The 20,685-nt window shown below is 33.3% G+C and overlaps 1 non-coding gene and 1 pseudogene across 1 annotated transcript; one reads left to right on the top strand and one right to left on the bottom strand.

Moving 5' to 3' along the window:
• Positions 1-1,687: 1,687 nt before the first annotated feature.
• On the bottom strand, positions 1,688-1,758 carry TRNAC-GCA. The gene has a single exon. It is a non-coding gene; the product is annotated as a tRNA-Cys (tRNA).
• Positions 1,759-6,229: 4,471 nt separating this feature from the next.
• Positions 6,230-14,404, top strand: LOC113851940 (annotated as a pseudogene).
• Positions 14,405-20,685: the final 6,281 nt, after the last annotated feature.

The raw sequence follows: 20,685 nt of genomic DNA, 5'->3' as shown, positions 1-20,685 counted from the left end.
TCCCGGTATCATATTAAAAAAAAGTAGGAATGGGGGTTACACGGTTCCTCATTTTCCATATATAATCTTGGTAAGAGTCGGTTCATCGAAATGGAAATCCTAGGAAAAATTCGGAATAGGAGACAATTTCCTATTATTTTGTATTCCTTTTTTTTTCAATTATTTTCAAAACACGAATATGGAATTATTCAAATATTTGTTTGATTGAAAGAGTATTTTGGATTTCTATATTATCCATAGAATACATTACACTACTAGACTACAATAGAACTTCGAAATACAGATATATTTTATATTTGAATTCAATTAATTAGTATGAATTAAATACTATAATTCATATAGTTCCAAAATTGAATTCATATAGTTCCAAAATTTCAAAACCCAGCTATAAAATAAAATGGATACTTTGATCCCTTAACTCAATTATTAGTATACTTATAGTCCACTTCTTCCCCATACTACGAGGGAAAGGGAAAATGAAAAAACTACCATTAAAGCAGCCCATGCAAGACTTACTATATCCATGTAAATTTTGTCTCCTATCTCTATAAAAAGGAATCATTTTTTTATTGTTCACAAATATTTCTCTTGTATTTATTTTTCTTTTGTATTATTAACTAATAATATTATAATAAGAATACTATTCTAATATAGAATAAGAATACTATAATAATAGTGAAATTGCTGGTACAAAGTCAAAAAAGGATTCTGGGCTAACACCATTGACGAAAAATTCTATTAAAACATCTAACAAATTCTTATATGATTTTTAGTAAAATCGGAAAACATTAAGTATAAACAAAATATCCAGAAACATCCTTGGAAGTTTTAAGAGAATGAATGTTATTAACAGGTAGGAATAATAAGACCTGGATTTTATCCCCCCTATTTCATTAAGTAATTTCATTAAGTAAAAAAAAAAATAGAAAAAAGACAGATTACTTTGCATACTCATACTCTTATTTCCATTCGATCTAATCCTTAGCGTCTCCTGATTCGTTCTCTAAAATAATCGGAGGATAGCCTGCCTATTTAATTCTTTGACTAGAGGTTACCGAAAAGAAAGATTTTCTATTTGATTCTATTTCCATTCGAATCAAATAGAATCAAAAAAAATTTGAAATTTTAATAAATATATATTAAATATTAATATATATATTTATTAAAATAGAACTATTTAAATCAACAAAAAACTATTTATATTTATATATATACTTATATATATATATAAATTAAATAAATAAAATATATAAATTAAATAAAAAAAAAGCCAATTAGCTATTCAATCTAACTAATCTAACTAATATTGAATAAATGCGGAAGCACTCATATACTTTACATCAGTCTGTATGCAAGGTTTTTCTTCCGCCCCTTCTCCAACTAAAAATGGAATTAGATTCCCTGTCCGACCTATCCTTATCCAATCTAATTCAAGACCCAGTCAGTAGACGGACACTACAATAGTAGTGGATTGAAACGACTATTATTTCAACATTTATCGATTCCTTTTCACTACTGGAATCTTTCCTTCAATCCGAGACGAAAAGATTTACAGCATTTTTTGGAACAAACCTTAGAATTTAGAATAAAACAAGTTTCAAGAGTCCTTTTCCTCCGCTTGCTTCTGCTGGAAAAAAAAATTTCTATCAAAAAAACGTAATACACTATTTCAAATCTCTTGTCGATCAGGCGACACCCGGATTTGAACTGGGGAAAAAGGATTTGCAGTCCCCCGCCTTACCACTCGGCCATGCCGCCAAAACTAAAATCGAAAAAACTAATATATATATATATATGAATATATGAGAATTCCCACTTTCCCCAAAAAAGGAGGATTCTATACTTCTTTTTTTTATGCTTGTATTTTAAATTTGGTTTTCTTTGATCCCATTCTTAAAAAAAAAAGAAAAAAATCTCGGGACAAATCGCAACCGTTAACTATAAATTTCTGAACGATTCTTGAAAATTTGGATCTAAGATGTTTTTTTTTCTTAATGAGATAAGAAAATCGAAATTGATACATAACCAATCAATCTTTTTTGAAAAAAAAACTTTCCCTATTTCAATTATAACAGCAACTGTCAATATATGTAAACCCTAGAACATAAATTTTCATTGTTACACAAATATTATCTAATTGGATATCTTATCCATATATAATATATATACTATAGGGAATTTTCAAGAAATTCTCGTGCTTCCCCCTTTTTATAGATTGAATAGAAAATAAAAAATGAACATGACATGTCATGTGCTTTCCCGAACGTGCAATAAAGTAATAAAGATATCTATCTATCTATAGATAGATAGATAGAGTTGGAGTTAGATCTACGTATGTTTAATAAATACAAGCCTTATTACACACTCTAATCGTATTCTCCTATTCTAAAAAAAATAGGTAAAAATTTCTCTCTTTTCTGCGAATTCAAATTCTTTTTTAAACAATTAAAAAGGTTAAGTGCTAAAAAAATCAATTCTATATTGTTTCTGATTATTCGATTAGATCTTTATCTCAGCGAGCAGAGCAAATCCCGAATTGATTTTTTTCGGGTATCAAATCAAATTGGAATATGTAATATCAGAATAATGGTATAAATGGAATCTATTTTTTTTTTTTTGATATGCCTTAAAAAACCCGAAAATGAAAGTGGAATTATTCAATTCGTTTCCATTTTTCTATTTATATTCGAATTTCGATTCTATCTGTTTGTTTTGTTGCAAATTCATAGTTGAGTATAAAATCATATTTTATTTATTCTTCTTTTCATAATAGGTATTTCATACACAGGGTTAGGTAAAATTTCATGTAATTCAGTAAAAAGAAAAAGAACAGAAATTCCATTTTTGCTAAATCTATTCATGTGATTTGAGAAAGAATGACAGCAAATCGTGGGATATTTTTCTATAAAATTCACGGGGAAATTGAAAATGCTTGAGGTTGGAAATGAGGGACTGTCTGCACTACCCGGGTTGAATCAGATACAATTTGAAGGATTTTGTAGGTTCATTGATCGGGGGTTAACAGAAGGACTTTTTAAGTTTCCAAAAATTGAGGATACAGATCAAGAAATGGAATTTCAATTATTTGTGGAAAAATATCAATTGTTAGAACCCTTGATAAACGAAAAAGATGCCGTATATGAATCGCTTACATATTCCTCTGAATTATATGTATCCGCAGGATTAATTTGGAAAAGCAGTAGGGACATACAAGAACAAACTATTTTTATTGGAAACATTCCTCTAATGAATTCCCTGGGAACTTTTATAGTAAATGGAATATACAGAATTGTAATCAATCAAATATTGCAAAGCCCTGGTATCTATTACCGATCAGAATTGGATCATAACGGAATTTCGGTCTATACTGGCACCATAATATCAGATTGGGGGGGGAGATTAGAATTAGAGATTGATAGAAAAGCAAGGATATGGGCTCGTGTGAGTAGAAAACAGAAAATATCTATTCTAGTTCTATCATCAGCTATGGGTTCGAATTTAAACGAAATTCTAGGGAATGTTTGTTATCCTGAAATTTTCGTGTCTTTCTTGAATGATAAGGAGAAAAAAAAAATCGGGTCAAAAGAAAATGCCATTTTGGAGTTTTATCGACAATTTGCTTGTGTAGGTGGAGATCCAGTATTTTCTGAATCTTTATGTAAAGAATTACAAAAAAAATTTTTTCAACAAAGATGTGAATTAGGAAGGATTGGTCGACGAAATATGAACCAAAAGCTGAATCTTGATATACCTCAGAACAATACATTTTTGTTACCGCGAGATATATTGACAGCTACGGATCATTTGATTGGAATGAAATTTGGAATGGGTACACTTGACGATATAAATCATTTGAAAAATAAACGTATTCGTTCTGTAGCAGATCTATTACAAGATCAATTTGGATTGGCCCTGGTTCGTTTAGAAAATATGGTTAGAGGAACTATATGTGGAGCAATTAGACATAAATTGATACCGACTCCTCAGAATTTGGTGACTTCAACTCCATTAACAACTACTTATGAATCCTTTTTTGGATTACATCCATTATCTCAAGTTTTAGATCAAACCAATCCATTGACCCAAATAGTTCATGGGAGAAAATTGAGTTATTTGGGCCCTGGAGGATTGACAGGGCGAACTGCTAGTTTTCGGATACGAGATATCCATCCTAGTCACTATGGACGTATTTGTCCAATTGACACATCTGAAGGAATCAATGTTGGACTTATTGGATCCCTCGCAATTCATGCGAGGATTGGTAGTTGGGGGTCTATAGAAAGTCCATTTTATGAAATCTCTGAGAGATCCAAAAGAATACGCATGTTTTATTTATCACCAAATAGAGATGAATACTATATGGTAACAACAGGAAATTCTTTGGCACTAAATCGAGATATTCAGGAAGAACAGATTGTTCCAGCTCGATACCGTCAAGAATTTCTTACTATTGCATGGGAACAGGTTCATCTTCGAGGTATTTTTCCCTTCCAATATTTTTCTATTGGAGCTTCCCTCATTCCTTTTATCGAGCATAATGATGCGAATCGAGCTTTAATGAGTTCTAATATGCAACGTCAAGCAGTTCCGCTTTCTCGGTCCGAAAAATGCATTGTTGGAACTGGATTGGAACGCCAAGTTGCTTTAGATTCTGGGGTTTCCGCTATAGCCGAATACGAGGGAAACGTCATTTATCCCGATACTGACAAGATCATTTTTGTTGGAAATGGGGTTACTCTAAGCATTCCATTAACTATATATCAACGTTCCAACAAAAATACTTGCATGCATCAAAAACCCCAGGTTCAGCAAGGTAAATACATAAAAAGGGGACAAATTTTAGCGGATGGTGCCTCTACAGTTGGTGGCGAACTCGCTTTGGGAAAAAACGTATTTGTAGCTTATATGCCATGGGAAGGTTACAATTCTGAGGATGCTGTACTCATTAGTGAGCGTTTGGTCTATGAAGATATTTTTACTTCTTTTCACATACGGAAATATGAAATTCAGACTCATATGACAAGCCAGGGTTCTGAAAGAATCACTAATCAAATTCCGCACCTAGAAGCCCATTTACTCCGAAATTTAGACAAAAATGGAATTGTGATCCTGGGATCTTGGGTCGAAACGGGCGATATTTTAGTGGGTAAATTAACGCCTCAAATGGCGAAAGAATCCTCGTATTCCCCGGAAGATAGATTATTACGAGCTATACTTGGCATTCAGGTATCCACCTCAAAGGAAACTTGTCTAAAACTACCTATAGGCGGTAGGGGTCGAGTTATTGATGTGAGATGGATCCAAAAAAAAGGGGGTTCCAGTTATAATCCAGAAATGATTGGTATATATATATTACAGAAACGTGAAATTAAAGTAGGCGATAAAGTGGCCGGGAGACATGGAAATAAGGGTATCGTTTCAAAGATTTTGTCTAGACAGGATATGCCTTATTTGCAAGACGGAAGATCCGTTGATATGGTCTTCAATCCATTAGGGGTACCTTCACGAATGAATGTAGGACAGATATTTGAATCCTCACTCGGGTTAGCGGGAAGTATGCTAGATAGACATTATCGAATAGCACCTTTTGATGAAAGATATGAACAAGAGGCTTCGAGAAAACTAGTGTTTTCTGAATTATATGAAGCCAGTAAACAAACATCGAATCCATGGATATTTGAACCCGAGGATCCGGGAAAAAGCAGAATATTTGATGGAAGAACAGGGAATTCTTTTAAAAAGCCTGTTCTAATGGGAAAGCCTTATATCTTGAAATTAATTCATCAAGTTGATGATAAAATACATGGACGTTCCAGTGGACATTATGCACTTGTTACGCAACAACCCCTTAGAGGAAGGGCCAAACGGGGAGGACAACGGGTAGGCGAAATGGAAGTTTGGGCCCTGGAGGGATTTGGTGTTGCTCATATGTTACAAGAGATGCTTACTTATAAATCGGATCATATTAAAGCTCGCCAAGAAGTACTCGGTACTACGATCATTGGAGGAACAATACCTAAACCTACGGATGCTCCAGAATCTTTTCGATTGCTCGTTCGAGAACTACGATCTTTGGTTATGGAACTGAATCATTTCCTTGTATCTGAGAAGAACTTCCGGATTTATAGGAAGGAAGCTTAATTGAACTGAATCAGAATTTTTATTCTATGATTGATCAGTATAAACATCAACAACTCCGAATTGGATCAGTTTCTCCTCAACAAATAAGTGCTTGGGCAAAAAAAATCCTACCTAATGGAGAGATAGTTGGGGAGGTAAAAAAACCCTATACTTTTCATTACAAAACCAATAAGCCTGAAAAAGATGGATTATTTTGTGAAAGAATTTTTGGGCCTATAAAAAGTGGGATTTGTGCTTGTGGAAATTATCGAGTAATCAGAGATAAAAAGGACGATCCCAAATTTTGTGAACAATGCGGAGTAGAATTTATTGATTCTCGGATACGTAGATATCAAATGGGCTATATAAAACTGGCATGCCTAGTAACTCATGTGTGGTATTTGAAACGGCTTCCTAGTTATATCGCGAATCTTTTAGATAAACCTCTTAAAGAATTAGAGGGTCTAGTATACTGCGATGTGTGATTTGATCAAAATTCCTATTGTACAGATTCCGAATGAGAAACTGTCATTCCATTCAATTGAATTGGGATGCCCTAAATCTGACATGTCTCTTGAAATGAGTAATATGAAGCTCAGAATTATGGATGTATTGAATACTCCCAAATAAAAGGGAATTGGTCTATGGTCGATTCAGTAACAAATAAATATGAATTTCTAGCTGCACGTATCTCGTGAAAGAAAAAGAAATACTTTTTTTGTGGAATTCACTATTCCATCTTTTTTAGAAAGAACTGAAATTATGTTCTAATAAGCAAATATATCATGGTTGCAGAAGCCTATCTATCGCATATAGGCTTAAGGACATCATAGCATAACCGTCGAGGTGACGTCTGGACCTAAAAGATCAAATGGAATGATACATAGACAAGGAAATCCCTTATGAATTCCAGGATACTCCCTTTAATGAATGATTCCATTTTAGGGGATTCCCCATTCGAAGGGGGATAGACTACTCAAGAATTTTACATTTCATTTCTTTTCTGTCGTAATTGAGAATTGGATAAATAATTCAGAAAATATAAAAAAAGAAAAAGAATGCATCAATGAAATGTTGATTAGTCTTTATTGAGAACTTGAGTAAAGAGTAAACCTTTTATTTTAGATTAGGGGTTTTATAGAATTTGAAAGTGGAAACCCTTTGCTTTATCTTTATTTGGTATAACTACTTGAGCCGGATGAGAGGAAACCTTCACGTCCGATTTTGAAAGGGGGAGATCCTATTGGATTGGATCCTATCCAAATTTTTCGTTTGCTAGGCCCGTAGTTAAAAAACCCACTTTCTTACGATTACGAGGTCCATTCGAATATGAAATACAATCCTGGAAACACAGCATACCTATTTTTTTTTCTACCCAAGGTTTCGATATATTTCGAAATCGAGAAATTTCAAGTGGAGCGGGTGCTATCCGAGAACAATTAGCCGATCTGGATTTGAGAATTCTTATTGATTCTTCGTTGATAGAATGGAAAGAATTAGGAGAAGAGGGATCCATGGACAATGAAAATGAATGGGAAGATCGAAAAGTTGGAAGAAGAAAGAATTTTTTGGTTCGACGCATAGAATTAGCTAAACATTTTATCCGAACAAATATAGAACCAGAATGGATGGTTTTATGTCTCTTACCAGTTCTTCCTCCCGAATTGAGACCCATTATTCAAATAGATGGGGGTAAGCTAATGAGCTCGGATATTAATGAACTCTATAGAAGAGTTATCTATCGGAATAATACTCTTATCGATCTATTAACAACAAGTAGATCTACACCAGGAGAATTAGTAATGTGTCAGGAAAAATTGGTACAAGAAGCCGTGGATACACTTCTTGATAATGGAATCCGCGGACAACCAATGAAGGACGGTCATAATAAGGTTTACAAATCATTTTCCGATATAATTGAGGGCAAAGAGGGAAGATTTCGCGAGACTCTGCTTGGCAAACGGGTTGATTATTCGGGACGTTCTGTCATTGTCGTAGGTCCATCACTTTCATTACATCGATGTGGATTACCTCGCGAAATAGCAATAGAACTTTTCCAGACATTTCTAATTCGTGGTCTAATTCGAAAACATTTTGCTTCGAACATAGGAATTGCTAAGAGTAAAATTCGGGAAAAAGAACCGATTGTATGGGAAATACTTCAAGAAGTTATGCGGGGGCATCCCGTATTGCTGAATAGAGCCCCTACTCTGCATAGATTAGGCATACAGGCATTCCAACCCATTTTAGTAGAAGGGCGTGCTATTTGTTTACATCCATTAGTTTGTAAGGGATTCAATGCAGACTTTGATGGGGATCAAATGGCTATTCATGTGCCTTTATCTTTGGAGGCTCAAGCAGAAGCTCGTTTACTTATGTTTTCTCATATGAACCTCTTATCTCCAGCTATTGGGGATCCCATTTCCGTACCAACTCAAGATATACTTATTGGGCTTTACGTATTAACGAGCGGGAATCGTCGAGGTATTTGTTCAAATAGGTATAATCCGTGTAATTGCAGAAATTCGAAAAATGAAAGAATTCGAGATAATAACTATAAGTATACGAAAAAAAAAGAACCTTTTTTTTGTAATTCCTATGATGCAATTGGAGCTTATCAACAGAAAAGAATAGATTTCGATAGTCCTTTGTGGTTCCGATGGCGATTAGATCAACGCATTATTTCGTCAAGAGAAGTTCCTATCGAAGTTCACTACGAATCTTTGGGTACCTATCATGAAATTTATGGGCATTATCTAGTAGTAAGAAGTACAAAAAAAGAAATTCGTTGTATATACATTCGAACCACTGTTGGTCATATTTCTTTTTATCGAGAAATTGAAGAAGCTATACAAGGTTTTTGCCGGACCTATTCATACAGTATATCTAATCATATAGATGGTTGATATGTAAGATAAGTAAATTTATGCTACCAGTGTGGAATTCAGGTCTCCGTGGTTCAACTAGGATCATAGTTTTAAAATTTCTACGCGAATCAAGATAAAGAAAAGGAAGTTTTCCAATCATTGACTCAAATCCATTGTCGAACCGAATCCCACTGAGTGGAATATGGAGGTACTTATGGCAGAACGAGCCAATCTAGTCTTTCACAATAAAGTGATAGGTGGAACTGCCATTAAACGACTTATTAGCAGATTAATAAACCACTTCGGAATGGCATATACATCACACATCCTGGATCAAGTAAAGACTCTGGGATTCCGTCAAGCTACGGCTACATCCATTTCATTAGGAATTGATGATCTTTTAACAATACCTTCTAAAGGATGGCTAGTTCAAGATGCTGAACAACAAATTTTTATTTTGGAAAAACATCATCATTATGGGAATGTACATGCGGTAGAAAAATTACGACAATCCATTGAGATATGGTATGCTACTAGTGAATATTTGAGACAAGAAATGAATCCTAATTTTAGGATGACCGACCCCTTGAATCCAGTCCATATAATGTCTTTTTCAGGAGCTAGAGGAAATGCATCTCAAGTACACCAATTAGTAGGTATGAGAGGATTAATGTCGGATCCACAAGGGCAAATGATTGATTTACCTATTCAAAGCAATTTACGCGAAGGACTGTCTTTAACAGAATATATCATTTCTTGCTACGGAGCCCGTAAAGGGGTTGTAGATACTGCTGTACGAACATCGGATGCTGGATATCTTACACGCAGACTTGTTGAAGTGGTTCAACACATTGTTGTACGTCGAACAGATTGCGGTACCATTCAAGGGATTTCGGTGAATATCCAGAATGGAATGATGCCGGAAATAATTTTGATACAAACATTAATTGGTCGTGTATTAGCAGACGATATATACAGAGGTTCACGATGCATTGCTGTTAGAAATCAAGATATTGGAATTGGACTTATCAATCGATTCAAAACTTTTCAAACACAACCAATATCTATTCGAACCCCCTTTACCTGTAGGAATACATCTTGGATCTGCCGATTATGTTATGGCCAAAGTCCTACTCATGGCCACTTAGTGGAATTAGGAGAAGCTGTAGGTATTATTGCGGGTCAATCTATTGGAGAACCGGGTACTCAACTAACATTAAGAACTTTTCATACCGGTGGAGTATTCACAGGGGGTACTGCGGAACATGTGCGAGCGCCTTCTAATGGAAAAATTAAATTCAATGAGGATTTGGTTCATCCTACACGTACACGTCATGGGCATCCTGCTTTTCTATGTTCTATAAACTTGTATGTAACTATTGAAAGTGACGATATTATACATAATGTGATTATTCCACCAAAAAGTTTTTTATTAGTTCAAAATGATCAATATGTAAAATCGGAACAAGTGATTGCTGAGATTCGTGCGGGAACATACACTTTGAATTTGAAGGAAAAGGTTCGAAAACATGTTTATTCTGACTCAGAAGGAGAAATGCATTGGAGTACCGATGTATACCATGCATCAGAATTTAGATATAGTAATGTCCATATCTTACCAAAAACAAGTCATTTATGGATATTATCAGGAAAGTCGTACAGGGTCGGTTCAGTCTCTTTTTCACTCCGCAAGGATCAAGATCAAATGAACATTCATTCTCTTTCTACTGGAGAAAGAAATATTTGTAACCTTTTAGTAAGTAATGAACAAGTAAGACATAAATTCTTTAGTTTCAATCTTTCTGGTAAAAAAGAAGGAAGGATTCCTGATTATTCAATATTGAATCAAATCATATGTATGGATTATTGTCATTTTACACATCTTGCTATTTTCCATGACACTTCGGATTTATTAGCAAAGAGGCGAAGAAATAGATTCATCATTCCATTTCCATTCCAATCGATTCAAGAACGAGACAAAGAACTAATGTCCCCTTCCGGTATCTCGATTGAAATACCAATCAATGGTATTTTTCGTAGAAATAGTATTCTTGCTTATTTCGATGATCCTCAATACCGAACGCAGAGTTCAGGAATTACAAAATATAGGACTATAGGAATAAATTCCATTTTTAAAAAAGAGGATTTTTTAATTGAGTATCAAGGAGTTAAAGAATTTAAGCCAAAATACCAAATCAAAGTAGATCGATTTTTTTTCATTCCCGAGGAAGTGCATATTTTACCCGAATCTTCTTCCATAATGATACGGAACAATAGTATCGTTGGAGTAGATACACCAATAACTTTAAATATAAGAAGTCGAGTAGGTGGATTGGTCCAAATGGAGAAGAAAAAAAAAAAGATTGAAGTAAAAATATTTTCCGGGGATATCTATTTTACTGGAGAGATGGATAAGATATCCCGACACAGTGCCATCTTGATACCATCCGGAACGGTAAAACAAAATTCAAAGGAAGCAAAAAAAATGAAAAATTGGATCTATGTCCAATGGATCACAATTACCAAAAAAAAGTATTTTGTTTTGGTTCGACCCGTAATTCTATATGAAATAGCGGACGGTATCCATTTAGTAAAACTTTTTCCCCAAGATAGGTTCCAGGAAAGAAATGATCTGGAACTTAAAGTTATTAATTATATTCTTTCTGGAAATGGAAAATCAATTCCGGGAATTTCTAATACAAGGATTCAATTAGTTCGGACTTGTTTAGTCTTGAATTGGGATCAAGACAAAACAAGTTCTTCTATCGAAAATGCCCACGCTTCTTTTGTTCAAGTAAGTACAAATGGTTTGATTAGGGATTTCCTAAGAATTGACTTAGTGAAATCTCATATTTCATATATCAGAAAAAGAAATGATCCGTCCAGTTCAGGATTGATCTCAGATAATGAGTCGGATCGGACCTTTATCAATCCATTTTTTTCTATTTATTCGAAGGCAAAAATTCAACAATCACTTAGACAAAATCACGGAACTATTCGTATGTTGTTGAATAGAAATGAGAAATGTCGATCTTTGATAATTTTGTCATCATCTAATTGTTTTCAAATAGGACCATTCAACGATAGAAAATATTACAATGGGATAAAAGAAGGAATTCAAAAAATTCAAATAGATTCCATAATTCCAATTAAGAATTTGTTTGGTCCTTTAGGAATAGCCCTTCAAGTTGCAAATTATTATTCATTTTTTCGTTTAATAACTCATAATCAGATCTTAATGAATAATAATTTGCAACTTGACAAATTAAAGGAAACTCTTCAAGTATTCAAATATTATTTAATGGACGAAAATGAGAGAATTTATAAACCTGATAGATGCAGTAATATCGTTTTAAATCCATTCTATTTGAATTGGCATTTTATCCATCACAATTATTATGAAAAAACGTTTCCAATAATAAGTCTTGGGCAATTTATTTGTGAAAATGTATGTATAGTGCAAACGAAAAATGCACCACACTTAAAATCGGGTCAAGTTCTAACTATTCAAATGGATTCTGTAGGAATAAGATCGGCTAACCCTTATTTGGCAACTCCAGGAGCAACTGTTCATGGACATTATGGAGAAATACTTTATGAAGGAGATATATTAGTTACATTTATATATGAAAAATCGAGATCTGGTGATATAACACAAGGTCTTCCAAAAGTAGAACAGGTATTAGAAGTGCGTTCAATTGATTCAATATCGATGAAGCTAGAAAAGAGAGTTGACACTTGGAACGGATATATAACAAGAATTCTCGGCATTCCTTGGGGATTCTTGATCGGTGCCGAGTTAACTATAGCGCAAAGTCGTATTTCTTTGGTTAATAAAATTCAAAAAGTTTATCGATCCCAGGGAGTTCACATCCATAATAGACATATAGAAATTATTGTGCGTCAAATAACATCAAAAGTCTTGGTTTCAGAAAATGGAATGTCTAATGTTTTTTCACCCGGCGAACTAATTGGATTGTTGCGAGCCGAACGAGCGGGCCGTGCCTTGGAAGAAGCAACTTGCTACCGAGCTCTATTATTGGGAATAACAAAAACATCTCTGAATACTCAAAGTTTTATATCTGAAGCAAGTTTTCAAGAAACTGCTAGAGTTTTAGCAAAAGCCGCTCTCCGGGGTCGTATAGATTGGTTGAAAGGTCTGAAAGAGAACGTTGTTTTAGGGGGAATGATACCCGTTGGTACCGGATTAAAAAGAATAATGCACCGTTCAAAGCCAAGGCAACATAACAAGATTACCTTGGAATCAAAAAAGAAAAATTTATTCGAGGACGAAATGAGAGATATTTTGTTCCACCACAGAGAATTCTTTTTTTTCATTTCAAAGAATTTATGCGATACATCAGAACAATCTAAGATTTAATGATTCCTAAGAGCGGATTCATCCCCCTACCCTAAATGCGATCATTTTTGGGGGTAGTAAAAGAAAGATAATAAAAAAAAAGAATAATAAATAGAAAAAAATGGTCTAATCATGTATCAATGGCCAATCTTCGGTAGAAGAGAAGGTTCCATCGGAACAATTTTTTATTTCTATTTCACGATACCTGGTCTTTTTTTTTCTATTTTTTTTTTTTTTTGAAAAAAAAAAGTGTGGGGATAAATATAAATGACAAAAAGATATTGGAACATAATTTTGGAAGAGATGATGGAAGCAGGAGTTCATTTTGGCCACGGTACTAGAAAATGGAATCCTAAAATGGAACCTTATATATCTGCAAAGCGTAAGGGTATTCATATTACAAATCTTACTAGAACTGCTCGGTTTTTATCAGAAGCTTGTGATTTAGTTTTTGACGCAGCAAGTAAGGGAAAACAATTCTTAATTGTTGGTACCAAAAAAAAAGCAGCTGATTCAGTAGCGCGGGCGGCAATAAGAGCTCGGTGTCATTATGTTAATAAAAAATGGCTCGGCGGTATGTTAACGAATTGGTATACTACAGAAACGAGACTTCATAAGTTCAGGGACTTGAGAATGCAACAAAAGACGGGGAGACTCAACTGTTTTCCAAAAAGAGATGCTGCTATATTGAAAAGACAATTATCTCATTTGGAAACATATCTTGGTGGCATTAAATATATGACGGGGTTACCCGATATTGTAATAATCGTCGATCAGCAAGAAGAATATACGGCTCTTCGAGAATGTATAACTTTGGAAATTCCAACGATTTGTTTAATCGATACAAATTGTGACCCGGACCTCGCCGATATTTCGATTCCAGCTAATGATGATGCTATAGCCTCAATCCGATTAATTCTTAACAAATTAATATTTGCAATTTGTGAGGGTCGTTCTAGCTATATACGAAATTTTTGATTAATAATAAGATAAATGAATTATTTGATTTGGTTGGGGAGATTCATAGATTTATGAAATCGGTTATTATACTATTACTAAATCGCACAAAAGAAAGAGAAAAATATAAAAAGAACAAACGGAAATATTATGTGATTAGTCGGTATTCAAAATCAAAAATGAAAGTAGACAAATCAAAAAGGAAAGGAGATGGTTGAATTAAAATAATTCCCTTTCAATTTCAATTTCTTTTAAGAGGGCAGGACAATATGAATGTTTTATTATGTTCCATCAACACATTAAAAAGATTATACGATATATCTGCTGTGGAAGTGGGTCAACATTTCTATTGGCAAATAGGGGGTTTCCAAGTGCATGCCCAAGTACTTATTACTTCTTGGGTTGTAATTGCTATCTTATTAGTTTCAGTCATTCTAGTTGTTCGAAATCTGCAAACCATTCCCACTTTTGGTCAGAATTTTTTTGAATATGTTCTTGAATTCATTCGAGACGTGAGCAAAAGTCAGATTGGAGACGAATATGGTCCGTGGGTTCCATTTATTGGAACTATGTTTTTATTTATTTTTGTTTCTAATTGGTCAGGGGCTCTTTTGCCTTGGAAAATAATACAGTTACCTCACGGGGAGTTAGCTGCGCCCACAAATGATATAAATACTACCGTTGCATTAGCTTTACTTGCGTCAGTAGCATATTTCTATGCGGGTCTTTCAAAAAAGGATTAGCTTATTTTAGTAAATACATCCAACCAACTCCAATCCTTTTACCGATTAACATCTTAGAAGATTTCACAAAACCCTTATCGCTTAGTTTTCGACTTTTCGGAAATATATTAGCTGATGAATTAGTAGTTGTTGTTCTTGTTTCTTTAGTGCCTTTAGTAGTTCCTATACCTGTCATGTTCCTTGGATTATTTACAAGCGGTATTCAAGCTCTTATTTTTGCTACTTTAGCTGCGGCTTATATAGGTGAATCCATGGAAGGCCATCATTGACTAGTTGTCGAAAAAAGTCTTTTTCGTTTAGCCCACCGCACATACACTGCGGCTCAAGATAATCTATTTTGGGAACAACATATATAATAGAAAGAAATTTGGAATAATAATAAAGAAAAAGGGTTATTCTCCCCCCCCCCCCAAAAAAAATAAAGATGCAATAAAGTATAAATAAAATCAATATACAATTTAATGTAATAGTAAAATAGAAAAGATTACCAGAAAATTGTAAAAAAACTAGGAAAGAGATCCATCCAAAAGATCTTTTTCCTAGTTTTCCTAAAAAGACTTTTTGTTTGACCTATTTCGATTTTCCTCCAATGAATATTTTTTTTGTATTGTTATATTTTGTTTTGTTCATTCCATTTTTTGTTCATTCAATTATAACTATAACATATTAAATATTATTCTATATATATTATTAGATTATTTATTACTATTATTAGATATTAGATTCGATTATATATATAGAATTTAGATATATATATCTAATTCGATTAAGATATATTAGTATATTAGATATTCTATATTAGAAAAGTATAATATTTACATGTGATAAAAATATGCTATATAGAACTAGAACAGATTCCCGTTTCATTCATTCACATTCAATTTAACGATTGACCAAAAGATAATTCAAAAAAGAATTACATTTTTATCACTCAAATTCCAATATTTCTCTGCAATAATTCAGTCTAACGAATTGATTTCGATTTTGTATATCCATATCGGATAATAATAAAAGGATGAAAGAAGGATTTTCAAAAAAAAACCAAGATTCAAAAAAAATAGAGTAGGAGTGGGGGAAGTCAAACTGGGTATATATAATCCAATCACTATAAAACAACTCCTTCTTTTTTTTTTTAGATTTCAAATAATGATTCTCGAATCTGATTGAAACTAAAACACAAATAATTGGTTTACGGCATGGAAGAAATACATGTATATGTGATATTATATATAAACTAGTTATATATGAACTAACTATATATCTAAAAAAACTAACATTATATATCTAAAATTGCCCTGCTACTACTGTCAATTTCGATAGGGATTTAAAAAACAAAGTCCTTCCGTTTCATCTCTAATTATGAATTGAATAGTAAGAAATTCAAAAAAAAAAAGAACGAAGAATTCAAAGAAGAGTTCCAAATTTAGGGTAAGATAAAAACTAAAATTGTATGGATTCACAAAAAAACTACGTGGATAGAAAAGAAAAAATGAATATCGAACTAATTTGGATAGTTCAATAACTATTGTTATTTCAATTCGGAATTCTTAATTATTTCAACTGGATAAATCCTGGTGATTGAGTAATTAAGTCATAATTTATTGGTTGATTATATCATTAACTATTTCTTTTCTTTATTATTATTTATTTTTTATTTGGGGTGCGAGGAACTTATCATGAATCCACTGATTTCTGCCGCTTCCGTTATTGCTGCTGGGTTGGCCGTCGGGCTTGCTTCTATTGGACCTGGGGTTGGTCAAGGCACTGCTGCAGGGCAAGCTGTAGAAGGGATTGCGCGACAACCAGAGGCAGAGGGAAAAATACGGGGTACTTTATTGCTTAGTCTGGCTTTTATGGAAGCTTTAACAATTTATGGATTGGTTGTAGCATTAGCGCTTTTATTTGCGAATCCTTTTGTTTAGTTTAATCTTAAAAAAATAAATATATATATCCTTTTTCCGTGGACTTGCTTTGCTGTTCTTGCTTTGTCGAATTATATTAAGATTTCACTCTGATTTGTCTTCTTCCTTCTCTTTTTTAGCCCCCCTTTTTTAGTTTTATAAAATTTATCGAAAGTGTTAAAAACAACTATAAGAGATTTATGTAATTGACATAAGAAGTGGTATCGAATTCTACTAAGTATCATTCTTATAGGGAATCCTCCAATTGATTGATCAATTCAAATAATATATATATTAATATATACATATCTAAATAGATATATATATTTAGATATGTATTAATAGAATATTATTATTATTAAATGAATATTATTACTATTCATATTATTACTTATAATTACTAATAATTAATATGAATTTTTAGTAAAGAATGATATTTTTATTATATATAATAAAAATATCATATAAAAAAGAAATAACTAAAAAATAAAAAAATAGGAATTGTAGAAGGATAATTAGTCTATCCATAAAAGGAGATGAGATCATATGAAAAATATAACCGATTCTTTCCTTTACTTGGGCTACTGGCGATCCGCCGGAAGTTTCGGGTTTAATACCGATATTTTAGCAACAAATCCAATAAATCTAAGCGTAGTGCTAGGTGTATTGGTTTTTTTTGGAAAGGGAGTGTGTGCGAGTTGTTAATTTCAAAGAATAGATTGGATCCAACCAATTGCACTTTTTTTTTCGTTATAACTAAGAAAATGTGCATAATCCCGCGAATTACTTCTCAATAAATTTTATTTTTTGAAAAAAAAAAAATATTTAAGAACCATAGCATTTCGCGATTCATTAGTAAATCCACTTTGATTCTCTATTAACCCAAAATTTTGGACTATTACCATGGTTAAAGTAAACAATTTGAAGTCTAGACGCAGTGTAGTACTCTTTCTACCACTATGTTAATACAGAAATGAAATGATTTCAAAAAATTTTTACAATTTTTCGATATAGAACACTCATGTCGATAAAACAGCTTGAACCCTCTTTACGGTGAAAAATTGTAAAAACGTTCAATTTCACCCTCCATTTATACAATGCGGAATCGATGACCTATGTATAAATTTATAAGAATTCTTTGGATTTGAAGAAAAAAAACAACTTTGCTGACAATTATTTTTTTGGTCAGAAGAGTCCTCCGAATATTCTGGTCTTGTATTGGTAATCGTTTTAAATATTTTTTCAATCTTTTTTTTTATAAATAGAGAAGAGAGGATAGGCTCATTACATAAAAAAAGATAAGAAAATTTCCCATAACATAAGTAATTGAGTGTGAGAGCCAAATGAATCGAAAGATTCATGTTTGGTTCGGGAAGAGATCATAGACATTTTGAAATGAATGGAAAGAGAATCTACTTTCATTAAATGATTTATTAGATAATCGAAAACAGAGAATCTTAAGAACTATTCGAAATTCAGAAGAACTACGGGAAAGAGCTGTTCAACAGCTGGAAAAAGCCCAGGCCCGCTTAAGGAAAGTCGAAACGGAAGCAGATCGGTTTCGAGTGAATGGCTATTCTGAGATAGAACGAGAAAAATTAAATTTAATTAATTCAATTTATACGACTTTGGAACAATTAGAAAATTACAAAAATGAAACCATTTATTTTGAACAACAAAGGGTGATTAATCAAGTCCGACAACGGGTTTTACAACAAGCCTTACAGGGAGCTCTTGAAACTCTGAATAGTTGCTTGAATAACGAGTTACATTTACGTACTGTCAATGCTAATATTGGCATGTTTGGGACGATGAAAGAAAAAAATAAGTGATTAGTCCTTCTACTATAATATCTACTATAGTATAGAGTATAGGCATTATTTTTTTCTTCTAAAAAAAAATTAAGAAATATTCATGGTAACCATTCGTGCAGATGAAATTAGTAAAATTATCCGTGAACGTATTGAGCAATATAATACCGAAGTAAAAATTGTAAATACTGGTACCGTACTTCAAGTAGGCGACGGTATTGCTCGTATTTATGGTCTTGATGAAGTAATGGCGGGTGAATTAGTGGAATTTGAAGAGGGTACTATAGGCATTGCTTTGAATTTGGAATCAAAAAATGTTGGTGTTGTATTAATGGGTGATGGTTTGATGATACAAGAGGGAAGTTCGGTAAAAGCAACAGGAAGAATTGCTCAGATACCAGTAAGTGAGGCTTATTTGGGTCGTGTTATAAATGCCTTGGCTAAACCTATTGACGGTCGAGGAGAAATTTCAGCTTCGGAATCTCGATTAATCGAATCTCCCGCTCCCGGTATTATTTCGAGACGTTCCGTATATGAGCCTCTTCAAACAGGACTTATTGCTATTGATTCGATGATCCCCATAGGTCGTGGCCAACGAGAATTAATTATTGGAGATAGACAAACGGGTAAAACAGCAGTAGCTACAGATACAATTCTCAATCAACAGGGACAAAATGTAATATGTGTTTATGTAGCTGTTGGTCAAAAAGCATCTTCTGTGGCTCAAGTGGTGACTACTTTACAAGAAAGAGGAGCAATGGAATACACTATTATAGTAGCTGAAACAGCAGATTCTCCAGCTACATTACAATACCTCGCCCCTTATACAGGAGCAGCTCTGGCTGAATATTTTATGTACCGCGAACGTCACACTTTAATCATTTATGATGATCCCTCCAAACAAGCACAGGCTTATCGCCAAATGTCTCTTCTATTACGAAGACCCCCAGGTCGCGAAGCCTATCCAGGGGATGTTTTTTATTTGCATTCGCGTCTTTTGGAAAGAGCCGCTAAATCAAGTTCTCAACTAGGCGAAGGAAGTATGACTGCTTTACCAATAGTTGAAACACAATCGGGAGATGTTTCAGCTTATATTCCTACTAATGTAATTTCTATTACAGATGGCCAAATATTCTTATCCGCCGATTTATTCAATGCTGGAATCAGACCGGCAATTAATGTCGGTATTTCCGTTTCCAGAGTTGGATCGGCGGCTCAAATTAAAGCCATGAAACAAGTAGCTGGTAAATTAAAATTGGAATTGGCACAATTCGCAGAATTAGAAGCTTTTGCACAATTCGCGTCTGATCTTGATAAAGCTACTCAAAATCAATTGGCAAGAGGTCAACGATTGCGCGAGTTGCTTAAACAATCCCAATCAGCCCCTCTCACTGTAGAAGAACAGATAATAACTATTTATACCGGAACGAATGGTTATCTTGATTCATTAGAAATTGGACAGGTAAGGAAATTTCTTGTTGAGTTACGTGCTTACTTAAAAATGAATAAACCCCAATTCAAAGAAATAATATCTTCTACCAAGACATTCACTGGGGAAGCGGAAGCCCTTTTGAAGGAAGTTATTCAAGAACAGATGGAACTCTTTTTACTCCAAGAACAAGTAGAAAAAAATTGATTAATAACTAACCAATTTTCTAATTATTATCTTTTAAAATCTTTTCTTTTAATTTGAATATAATTAATAATATTATATTAATTCGAATATAAAATAAATAATAAAATAATAAGAAATTCATGATTATTAAAGATTTATATATAGAAAGGGATAAAGCATAAATTGTATATATATATAAGATAAGTTATTCTTCTAAAGAAAGTTTTAGTGGCTCTTGCTCAGTTCAAATCATTCAAGATATTCTATTTTTAGAAATACGGAAATAAAAGGAAATATATAGGCAAATTATT

This window comes from Abrus precatorius, unplaced genomic scaffold, assembly GCF_003935025.1.
Source record: "Abrus precatorius isolate BTA unplaced genomic scaffold, Abrus_2018 Scaffold0, whole genome shotgun sequence".
Lineage (NCBI taxonomy): Eukaryota > Viridiplantae > Streptophyta > Magnoliopsida > Fabales > Fabaceae > Abrus > Abrus precatorius.
This window is presented reverse-complemented; position numbering and strand designations above follow the sequence as displayed.